Source organism: Myzus persicae, unplaced genomic scaffold (assembly GCF_001856785.1).
Source record: "Myzus persicae strain clone G006 unplaced genomic scaffold, MPER_G0061.0, whole genome shotgun sequence".
NCBI lineage: Eukaryota > Metazoa > Arthropoda > Insecta > Hemiptera > Aphididae > Myzus > Myzus persicae.
The window spans coordinates 342,988-355,997 of NW_019101980.1; the positions used below are offsets into that span (position 1 = coordinate 342,988).

Sequence of the window (13,010 nt, forward strand, 5' to 3'; positions counted from 1 at the left end):
AAAATTAAGGAAATACTAAATATAATATTATGATCATGTCACTGGCCAGATGCTGAGATGCATATAGTCATAATATAAATATGGGTAAGGAAACCCACATATAATTAGATCTAGTCTGACATCCCAAATGTTAGGAATTTATGTGACTCGTTGTTCCACGCAGTAACATCGCAACTCACCATTATAAAGTTCATTTCCAGTTACCTACCTACAGTTCTAGAGCAGAATAGTTTCATTGTTCTATCTTCAAATTTAAGAAAACCCTATTTAATGTAATTTTATTGGAATATCTAATATCTCCTGCTCTCCTCAATAAGTTTTAAAATTCAAAACGGTATTGATTTGTATTATCTCAAATATACAATATGCCCAGTAGTGTTATTAAGCGCTCTTCGTAAAGTAATTGAATAAAATTTCATCGTATGTTCCAATAATGGTCGATAGTACAATAAAACTGATTCTCCCAGCCTTGCTTATTGTAATTTTTAATATCCCTAAAATCAAACCAGAAATTTTCCCCTTTTAATGTTCTAATATACTATACACATACAATTACATGTGAAAATACTAATAAGACGTCTAAAACGTTCATCGCTCTTCATCTAATCAAGGAATGAAAATATTATAGTCTTATATGTAGTGAATAATAAATGGCATGCTTATTGCGATTTGTGATTAAAAAATGTACCTATATCATAGTTTTGTTATAATAGTTATAAGTATATCCAATCACATGTACGTTGCCGTTAAAAGGCTCGGCCGGTTGTATATAAATACATACACAAATTTATTAGAAGACAATATGTAATGTATAAAATGCATATAAAATCGTTTCTAAAATAATAATTTTTCCATTATGTCATTCCTCTCTTCCTTATCAATTGTTTTTCTTAAAACAGTGGTAACCAGTATAATACAATACAACTGTGTACAGGTTGTACGATTTATAGAACGGAATTTATCGCAATGGAGTTCACATGCGTCAGAGCTATGTGGCAGTAAGGCATTATTGCTCATTTCACAAAATAGAGAATTTCCTATAATGTATAAGAAAAAAAAAGAGACGCTCAAATCGCATAAGCCACGGAGTTCAATTCTCCGAAGACTGAGAGAATGAAATAAAAAAAAATTTGATATTTTATGTATTCAAATATTGTCGAGATTATTACAATATACGTGTACACTGAAAAGGCAGGGCGTGTATATACATTTTGTCACAACAATAATTGTTTTGGGAGTTGTACATCCACATTTCACATAATAATATTATTATTATTTTCTAGTAACTTCGTATACTGTCCAAAGAACTCTCTCGAACAACACTACTTTTCAATCATTATACAGAGTGTTTCATCAAGCATGGTATATAGGAACACACCCCATTTTTTCTTCAATACCGCTGTTATTCAAATTCTAATTTCTTTGAAATTGTAAATATTATATTTTTTTTGAATACTTGAATATTTTTCACGCCTTTAAGTAGAGTGAACCGTGCCAATTAAGACATCTATTTTTCAATTGAGGTAGTATAAAAAAGGATTAAGTACTTTGAATTATTTGGTGGATAATGGTTTTATAAATTTTACTCTACCTATTCCAATCAAAATTGGAATGAGTAATTCCCGAATTTTAATATTAAACGTTATATTAAAAGTATTAAACATAATAGATATGGCTATATTATACACATATATAGGTAACATAAAATATATTATGTCATTGTTATATTGATGCCTTTATCCTTTATAGCAAGAAAACTAGATAAGATATTCAATAAAACAAAAAAGATAGGTAAATAGTGTAATTGATTTATAGTTTATACAAACCTTTATAACGGGAGAATAGAAGAAGTAACCCATTGGTTATACCCCACGTATAATAGTATTTATTATTAAAGTATATTATCTCAGAAGAAAAACCATTTTGTTTTTACTTTGTCAGAGCAATAAGTCACGATTCCAGTTTCTTATCAGTGATACATTTTTAAGACATGGTTTGAATTAATGGGATAGTGTCCAATTTTAGTTTTGTGGGAAATTCTTATAATGTAGTTTTGCAAGTCCATTTGAAGTTTTTATTTGTAGGTCATTGAGTAGGGCTATCGGTTCATTATAAACCAGGAGGCACTAGAAATCGTACAAAGAGTTATATTTCGAAACGCTTGAATGAAACGAATGTTGTTTGAGGGTTAAAACTTAAAAGACATTTAAAATAAATTTCTAAGTGCTCGTGAAAAGATTTGATCAATTTCTAAATATATATACATCGGTTATATGGCTATATGAGTAATATTATATTAAATGCTTAATTGTTAATAACTACATAAATTAATAATTAGAATATTAGAATAAATCTAAAAGTAAGTTTGCCATATAATTAAAAACATTTTAAATATTCATAAAAATTATTTCAAGTCAAAATTGTCCAAATATTTTATATAATATATAGGTTCCTAGTATTAAATTCAATAACCTTATATTAAAATATCATGTTTTATAGCTCATAATTATACGTTCAAACAAAGTAAATATAATCAAATGTATTCATTTAATAATATCATAAAACATTGAATTGATTTCACTTTAAGTATACAGTTAAAAACTTTAAATGGCTGAAAAAAATTATTTTCGAATCGTTTTATTTTATTTTATTTTTCAATTTTCTTCAAAGTTATTTAAAATTCTAAAAATCATTTGTTTTTAAAGTACCATCTGTGTAGAATTTGTAATCAATATTCAATATAGTAGTAGCATATATAACTTTTTGAAACACTTATATTCTGACTAAACCTATACGGCTGTAATAAGATAAACAAATTCCTGGCACAAAGTAAAACCAATACGAACTCGTTCTTCAAATGTTTAGAAATATATTTTCTTATGTACTTTGGATAAAATATTTAACTTAAATCCCTAAAAACATCGATTTACTTTTAGTGTTGTAATATTTTTCTTCTTATTATAAACCATACAAAACTATAAAAGATAATAGATTTCGTGCCGAGATTATAAACCATTATTATGACTCTTCGCCATATTTTCTCTATTCAAAGAAAATGTACTCACGAAACGTTTTTGTCTCTATGTTTTGCACTAAAGTTGTTTGGAGTTGACAACACACATTAAATAGTTGAAATACGCGTTTTGTTAAATTAGGTAAATCTTTTGTCAGTTTAAGATTTGTATTAGTTATTAAAAATCAAAATTTTCTGCAGACCGGAAACCTGTTGTAATAATTAAATTTAAATTTAAAGTATTCTACAATATTATATTTTATGATTTTCCATAATATTCTAAGTCTAACAATATCATAAAATTAATGAACATAATCCAACGCCTTTAACTATTAAATCCACAACACCGTCGCTGCAAGTGACACAGCGTTATATATATAACAAGAGCAAGTTGAAGGATTATTTTAATAAGCTTAGAAAATCTGATATTCAATTCTTCGGGAAAACTTTAGGGTGCATCGTTATCCCGAAATATTCTCCGATTACTAATGATAAAAAAGTTATCTTTTGTTGCACACCACATTGTACTGACCTAAATAGTTAATATACTTCCACTAAAATAATTATAACGAGCAGCCATTAATTATAAATAATTGTCACTTTGAATAAGATAATGTTTAACAATTTAAAAGTAAATAGAATCATAAATTAAGATCTATACTCAGTAATCCAAGGAATTGGTTATAAAGTCCATACATCCTTATCATATTATAAATAGATTACCAACTCTATTATGTATAAAATAAACAGTGAGCTTAATTCGATTTAATTCATTAATTTTAACTCCAAATTATTTTTAATTTCCAAAAGTGTATTTATATTGCATTTGGTTATTTTAAAGAGTTTGTAAATCGACTGAGATGTATAAACGATTTAGATTTTTCATTCAACTACTTTTAGACAGTTTTTCGATTGATCGACGTATCGTATATCAAATCATTTTTGAGATAACTTATCCATTTTGTGCGCTTTTTAATTTATGAAAAAATGTTTTCTACCTAAACTTATCGGATTTAACTTAAACTTTTGATTTGAAAATGATTAACGTGTTTTAATGTGGGGTCATTTTATAACTTATAATTATTTACACATATCGGTATTACTAAATAATAAATTAATATAACTCACTCAACTAATTTAATATTAATACATGATATATTAATATAAATATTATGTAAAATACACAAGACACCATAACGCCACTGACTGTTTTAAAAATATATAATTATTATTGTAAGTACATACCTACTATACACATTATTTTATAATATCATTGGCATGTTATTAGTTTATAATTTAATATTCTATATTCTGAGTGGATAATTTTATCGTGAAAGGGTCTCATTAATGTTTTGTGTATTAAAATAATTAAAAAATTATGAATTTTGTGTGAAAACTAAGCAAAACTTTATTTTAAAAGTTTCTTGAGTATTGTAGTATACTTAAGAAAAATGTATAAAAAAAGTATCAATCATTCTTTATAAGCCGTCTACAATTTTTATAAACTTTAAAATACAATTGTCTGTACAACATTGAGATGAATCGCAAGTTTTAGTTTTCTGCCAAAGCCGCAATAGTTATCAAAAGTTATAACTTATTAATCTTAATTTGATTGTTGTAAGCCATTGAAAATATTCCAGTGCATTAACTTAGTTTAAATTATTATTATTATTATTACATTTATTAAAAAACATGAACTTTTTTTTTTTAAGGATTATTAATTGAATCAAAAAACGATGTATTATTCTATAACAATACTAAGTTTACTTATTATTATCTTGTACAAGAAATGTAACTTAGGAGTTAGGACAATGAAAACGGTACGCTTTGATATTAAATTACACAAAAATGATGAAATATAATGTTAGATGTTTATAGCCTGAAAACACGAGTATAGGGGGGTAATTTTCATAGTGATTTGAACCTAATGGCTTGTAAAGAATATTGCTGGTGGGTGTTGACTCTAGACGGAAATGTTTATGTAAAAGAAAAAAGCATATTTATAAACACAAGACATAATATTAATTTAATAGAACTTTCAGGCTCAGACCTTCATACTTTTCGTAGATTATTTTCGGTATTTTTTATGTTGTTGAAACTTGAAAAATATATACTATAAAGTGAGAGTTATTAATTAGTTATAATATTATTTGCAGAATAGTTTTTACTTTTTAACACTGAACAAAGAAAATGTTCAAGCCTCCTAAAATCGATACACAATGGTTACAAGTTATATTATATTCTTCATAATATTAAATTGATTGTGAAAGTTTTGAATAAAACTTGTTTGAATATTCTGACGGATATTAAAATTAGATGGCACGCCTAAATAGTTTTAAACGAAATCATTGACGGGACGTTATTGAAATATAAACACCTTTTCCCATAGATTTGATATATTTTCTAAATGTTTGTCTTACTTTCGCACGTCACGTCGTCACTATATACGCACTCATATCATATATAGACCCGATTCACCGCAAGAAGTATCGAAATATTATGTCATTAATCAATCACAACAACAATTTATTATGTACTGTATGAGTAAAAACTTTGACGTATCCACATACAATACATTTAACGAGTCAACTCAACCGAATATCGCTGTATTATAATGCTTTTATTATGTATAGGATACATGTTGGAAAAAAATTTAATATTTATTTTGCGGTTATTTAATAAAAACAAAACGAATAACTTACTATACAATTTGACTATAAAATCGAACTGAAAAATGATTAATCTTTTCGTTGCAATATGTAGCGATAGCGTATGCATCGTAAAATAAAATACATGTTACTATAAAAATGTCAATATGTATAATAATAACGTCTTTTTCTATGAATAATTTTAAGATGTTTAAGACTACACGAGTAACAAGTGATTCGATTGTAGGTATTTTTATTTAAAAATATACCTATCATTATTATACCAAGTAAAATGTTTTGTTTCATTAAAATATGTAAATTTGTTGACATTCCCAATACTCTCGATAATCTCCCTACTAAAATGAAAGTGCGGATACGGCTTTAAAAAAAATAACCATCCCAAATTCGTACGTTTTCCATTTATATTTCTAATTCTAACAATTTCGTATTTCTCGATAATGTTCTCTGGAGAATTCAAAAATCTCATTATTATGTCAATTTGGTATTTTGATAATTACAGAATCAAAATTATTTTAAAAGTTTTGTTTTCAGTTTCATAAAATATTGTTTTATTCATATCATAATTTTAAATATTTATCATTTTGAAAGTCAAATAATGTACATATACATAAAATACACAGTACATTATAAAGCACTCATACTCTAAAGCAAAAAGATTTTTCTTTATGTTTTGAATATATTTTGTTCTGCGCAAAGTTTTTTAAACGGGTTATCTAAATATGTACATAATATTATACACGTATCATACTAACAGTAAATAAGCATAATAATTGTTACATATAGTGCATAATAATAAAATAAATGAATACAAATGTTGTTTCTGTTTTAAACTAAGCGATGATACAATGTTGTAAAAAACGCAACGAATACCGCAAACAATCGTAAATGTCCTCTGTCTCACTCCGCAGTGATAATAATATATGGTAGTGAGATAAATAATAATAATTATGACCTGTGCTGGCTGCAGCGACGTCACACAATACGCTTGCCAATTTAACATGTCGGAGAAGTCTGCAATCGCCTATATAGCGTAGTTCTGGAGCAAAAATCATAACATATAATATATTATTCGTCGGCCAAAAACCATCGACACTCCTATATGTCCGTCCATAAAAGAGGGGTAAAAAAAAAATTATCGTACACCGCTGCAGCAGCCTGCACACCCGCGGTCCGTGCCAAATCAGCGTGTTCGCGTTTCACCGCGGCCAATGCCAAGACAGTAACAATGATAATAATAATAGTAATGATAACAACAAAATCCACTATGTATATATATACACATTACATTGTTCATTGGCTGGCGAGTGGTCGTCTAGACAAGCGCGCGTGATGTGTGTTACACGCGCGTCGTACCTACCTATGCTGCAGTGTACTCGTAAAAGTGTGTTCGAGCAGTTTATGCGCCGCGAAGTCGATGAGCAAACGAGTGAACGCGATGGGAAAACCGGGGTAACCACGAAAATACATCCGTGAGTATACCAGCAAAGTACGCCTAAATATTATACGACACTATACGTTTGCTCTGTCGTTTGGTCAGATGATGTCCATAAGCTCGTCTTTTAAGTCACCAACGGTCGGCCAGTATAAATATATGTGAGCTTGGCGATAGACGCTAGACATATTCTACACTACCTACCAGTGTATACTTCATACACGTATAGGTCCGTACGTCGATTCATTTTTTAAACCACCACCGCCTAACCTAACCGCAGTGCCGGATATATTTAAGCCGGTATACGTCGTGTGAGACTTTTAGTCTGAGTTTTCTCTGTGATTTTTTTTCCTTTCTGCTGCACTCCGCGAGCGGTCGGTTAACGAGTCGGATTTCGAGGTTCGAGTTTTTTGTTTATCCATTTTTTTCTATTATACAGTTTTAATTTATTAATTTTAATCGAATTTTTATAATTTTTTTTTTTTGGAACTGTTGTAGCACACTTTTAAAAATAAAATAAAATTAACTAACGCGTACACCTACAATATTATACCACGGGAAATACAAATCGGATAACAATTTCATTAACGATACGCATTTCCCTGCATAAGCGCGTCACGTATTATATTTTCAACTGTTGGCAGTGGTTCGAATATACCTGTATACTATACGTATTTCGTTGATTTTTACTATTTACAAAACGTATCAAGACTTTAGACTACTAATACCTATGCGACTATGCTCTATGATGTCAACGAGGCCTATATGGTTCTTAAAAAAAAAAAATGAAAAAAGGTTGAACTAATTTTAATAGTTAGGAAATAACATATATTTTTATATAATTATCTTTTAGTGGCTCAGTGCACAGCTGCTGTTATCATTTAGTTCAGCCTAACCAATAAAAATAGACAATTAACAGCTCTTAGATGTATAAATCAACTGAAAAACGTATCAAATTAATTGATTAAACTAACTAATTAAAAAATTAATAAAATACATTTGAACAATTAAGTAACTAATAAATATACATATATTTGATTAATAAATATTATGGTAACGGTACCTATATAACGTATGCTGTATAGCGTATATACCTAATGCATCAGTAATATAGGTATTTAATGGAGATCCAAGAGGGCTTGAGCCACAAGTGCAGTGCAGCACTAGGGATGAATGGGCCAAGGTGAGAGTTAAATTTCGGAGCCTCCCATCGGCTATTTCAAACCTTTACGTCTGAAAATTGCCCCCTAAATATAATAACGGGGCCCTTGGAGGGGGCAGTATCACCCCCACCATACCCTGTAATTGCGGCGCTACACGAATGGTACAATCATAAGGGTAATACATTTTGGACCGTTTTTTTTTAAAATAAATAAATTAAAGTAAAAACATTTAGGTACTTAAAAAAAATTATTAGTTTATAATATAATAATATTGTGGACTACAGCAGTAGTTCTCAACCTTAACACCGTGACCTAAATTTCCACCGAAAAATCTTTCGCGACCCACATTGTTTCACTTTTCAACAATTTGTGAAAAATAAAATTTGTATTATATAAATATGTATACATTTTTATTAGGTATTTAGTTTTTTTATAGGTTTATAAATAATATGAATGAAAATATAATTAATATAATTAAAATGTACTTTTTATAATGAGGTACCTAACATAAATTTCTTGGAATCTATATAATTTAAAAAAATGTTCCCAACCCACCAAAAATTGACTGACGACCCACCAGTGGGTCACTTTAGTTGGACACTTTGAGCAACGCTGGACTACAGTATTATAAATTATATTATATTATATTAGATAGTATATATCTTCTAATTATGGAGGAAGGCATTTTTTTATTAAACCTAAACCGGTATCATAGTATGGCCCTGACATCGGTACGATAATAATTATTTATACTGCGTATACTTGTATACAGAGACATAACTCGTTGAATTATATCCTTCGTCCTAATATTATGTATTTGTGATCAATAGGTGGTACATAATATAATAGGCATAATGTGGAACGTAATCGTGTGTATATAATGTACTTAGTTATTTCTTCCATTATTAGAAGCATTAAAATGTACAGTTGTCGGCAACCTAGTAGGTTTTCTAATAAAAATGTTAAATTATTAAATAGGAATATATCCAAACAGAAATAATCACTTATGATGCATCCATAGTTTACATGATTCTTAAGTTTTAATTGACCGCTGAATATATTACATGATTTTATTTATTTTTCCAATATTCCAATCATTACATTGAGAATTGTATACCTCTAATTAAAGTTAATGAAAAAATAAAATACCAACAAATAATATAATATTTTGTATAGGTTAATTTTTATAAATATCAAAATTTGGCTGAATGTATGCAGAACAGTTTTAGTATAGCAAACCATATTTATTTTTTACACAAAAGAATTAAAATTAAAGTGATATCATTAAATATTAAAACTATATATACCTAATTCAATTACAGTTGGAAGAAAAATTTTAAAAAGTTATCAAGGTGAGTTGCATGTTTAAAAAAAATTATAACAAAACTTGCAAATCTTTCTTTTTTCTTAAATTTAGTATTCATTTAAAAATAACGGCTAAAAGTCAAATCAAAAGTTGTTCTCAAATGCCCCGTATGATTAATATTAATTTATATGCAAGTTTAATATTTATGTATTCATTTTTAAAATCCTAAAAATTCTAAGCATATTTGAATAATCCCTCAGTAATCTGTTTTACTTTTTATACTTTTCTAGAGATTTAAATACATTTAATTAAAATCACCTTTGTGCTTAAAAATTATACAATAGTGACAAAACAGATGTTATAATGTGATGACAAAATTGCACAACAACTTAATAATTATTCCTATTATTTTCATCCTAAAAACAAAGTTTATTAAATACTATATTATTTTAATATTAAACGTAAAAAATATATATATTTTAAGTTTTCAACCAGTAAATATATTAACTTTAAATAAAATAAATTCTTTGTTTATAATATATAAATTGATGTTAAATTGCATGGAAATCGTAGTAGCAATATATTTTTAATTTTATATTTAAATAAAATGATAATAAAAAAAAATAAGTTGTCACTTGTCAATCAGGTACCTGCTACAAAGGTACATACTCATAAAATACTCAAAATTTAATTCATTACTTGTATAATGTAAATGACAGGTTCAAGAGTTATAATTGGGCAATTCAGTTTAACCTAACCAAACCTAACGAATAAATAACAACTGACTGAAATAATTATTTATTGCTTTGAAAACTAGAATACAAAAATACTAATCTAGATTAATTATTTTAATTACAACTGTTAAACGTCAGTAGGCAGAAAAAAAATGTTGAAACTTCGTTTTACATTTCGTGTTATTTCCTCCTGTACTATGTAGAGCAAAAATATTTATTTAAATTCTTATAGTTACACGAGTTTATAATATTTATAATAAAAACGAATTTTCAAACAATGGGATTATGTTATTTTACATGTTGTTACATATAAGTATATAAAAAAATATATAATTTTTAAAGTAAAAACTCATTCTTATTTTTACATTACAGTACAAACTTCTAAACAAGCACCAATTAATGACACCACAAATCAGTTTCTATTGTTTGAAATAATATTATTATGTTTAATTTTGAACAGAAATAAATCTCTCAAAATACTGAACTATAAATATTAATTATAACAAGACTAAATATAGTATAAAAATTGACCTGTCAAAACATTTAATTAATATAATAATTACCCTATACTTGTCTCGTCTTAACAAGCTATTTATTGTTAGTTTAATGTATTTTTTAGTTTTAAAGTTCAGGTTGTCATAACGTTATTTTCGTTCGTTAGTAATAGCATATTATGTTTTACACTGAACACGATTTTTCGTCGTCATAGACCTCGGAGAAGTCTAATTTCTCGTACGTATTCTACAGAACGACGTATTTAGGCCATCCGAAAGTGAAGTTGTTAATAAAATGCAAGTCTAGGCCTTTGCTAGTCAAAAAGTTAAAATTGAGTTACTTTTAAATTATTTTTATTACTAGTTATTATTTTTTTTAAGTAACTTCAAACCAAACAAATTTTTTGTTTATGACAGGAATATATTTTATAAAAAACATTCAATCATTTTTGTGTGGTTCAATTGACAATTAAACATCTCTGGTCAACATTATTGCCCTTTATAGGGTAATCGGTTGTCAATCGACAGTTCTAACTCAGTCAGAGTAGATGTATACTTTATAGCCGTTTACGCGTAGGTCATATCGACGAGAGCTGTCCGGAACTAGGGTGACTTTCGTCTTCGGCCTCGTAGTATATAAGTTGTTTCGTATGTTTACGATAAGTTCAAGTTAAATTATTTAACTTAAATGCTAAAGTTCGTATTAGTTTGTTGATCATTAGGCATATAGGCACACGGCCTCAAAGAACTTTTGATAATTTGCTTTGCAATGCTGCGGATTCGATTGCTTTTTTTTACCAGACGATGTCGGTGATGGTAAAATTATAATAATATAATATCCTTTCGCTTTATTTTACGTATTTGTTTGCTTTTCATTAGATGCCCTTTGTTCTTTGATGCCTGTAGTAGACATAACGAAACCCGCATTAGGTAAACAATTTAATCTGTTGTATGTTTGCTGTGCGTTTCACGGAAACTGTAGGAACCGTTCGTTGTGTTGAATCATTGAAAAAATATATTATGCGCTGTGTTACCGCTTGAGTTGTCTTGTACATTCATAATATGATATCATTGAGTGTAGCAACTATTATCTATAATATTAGTATATTACGTTACATAATACAAATGTTCTCGAAGCTGTAGATATTATACAAATAATTACAAACATCCATGCATAAATGTTATAAAATCTATTCGAATGTCTTCAACCATGTTCGTTCTTATTAAATAAATGAACCGTTGTAGTTTGATTTCGTTCAACGACTGTACAACGTAAGAAATAGGTTTCTGGGACATATTTTTTACGTAGCTACTTCTATCCGATAAACCTACCAACAACTTTTTATTACCTAGGTATAATTCAAACTATTTTATCACACAAGCATAAAGACGACTTCGCACTGCTCCATAAACCGTGATTTCCGGGAAAAAAATCAGGGCTGTGATTAGCTAAATCAAGCGGTTAGTAACCGCTAAAGCTACTATAATAACCGTAAATCTACGATTTTACACCAGAGAGTAGAATAAAATCTTGCTCTGGTGTATTTTATACCAGTCACCAATAACCATTTAATTATATGTATACGAACACTTAAATCACTTCATCACAACAAAAATCACAGTAGATAATTCAAAAAAAATTGTTTTCGGAAATCACGGTTCACGTGATCGCGGTGCAGTGTAAAGTCGCCTTAAGAGCACAACAAAACGCTGGGGTGATTATGTAGGTGATAATCTAACTTAAGTTAAAAAATAAAATAATCAATTGTTATTTATTGTCATTGGTCGAAGTGGTGGGAACGGGGGTTCGACGGGATCCCTCCACTTTTTATAATTTACATTTTCCATCCCTCCACTTATTTCGTCGAAAATCCTCCTCGTAATCATATACAAATATTATCGAAAAACATAGCTAAGTTATATATACATTTGTTTTATAATACTATAGGAGATTAAAGCTGTATTTTTTATTTTTCATATTTTGCATATTTAACTCTTTTTTTCATAAAAGTGCATATACTGTTATACTTGTATTTGAAATCCATTTTTCACATATTACCTACACAATATTTAATACGAATTTTGAGAAATCGAAAAAACATCGAATAAAACGATCAAATATTATTTGATATTTTATCACACAATTTATTGGTATTTACAACCATCGAAACACTTTGGTCACTAAATGTATTGTTCGTT

At 28.1% G+C, this 13,010-nt stretch overlaps 1 protein-coding gene across 4 annotated transcripts in view; it reads left to right on the forward strand.

Moving 5' to 3' along the window:
• LOC111030891 (melatonin receptor type 1A-like) overlaps positions 1–13,010 on the forward strand; it is a 117,945-nt gene that overhangs the window by 78,389 nt on the left and 26,546 nt on the right. The window contains exon 1 of one of the 4 annotated variants that reach the window (XM_022310602.1): positions 6,924–7,151. The exons of 2 other annotated variants lie outside the window; for them this stretch is intronic. The gene's annotated coding sequence lies outside the window, so the exon portion shown is untranslated. Of the gene's footprint in view, positions 1–6,923; positions 7,152–7,410; positions 7,514–13,010 lie in introns of those variants that run through there. One more of the 4 variants, XM_022310603.1, reaches the window with a different exon arrangement.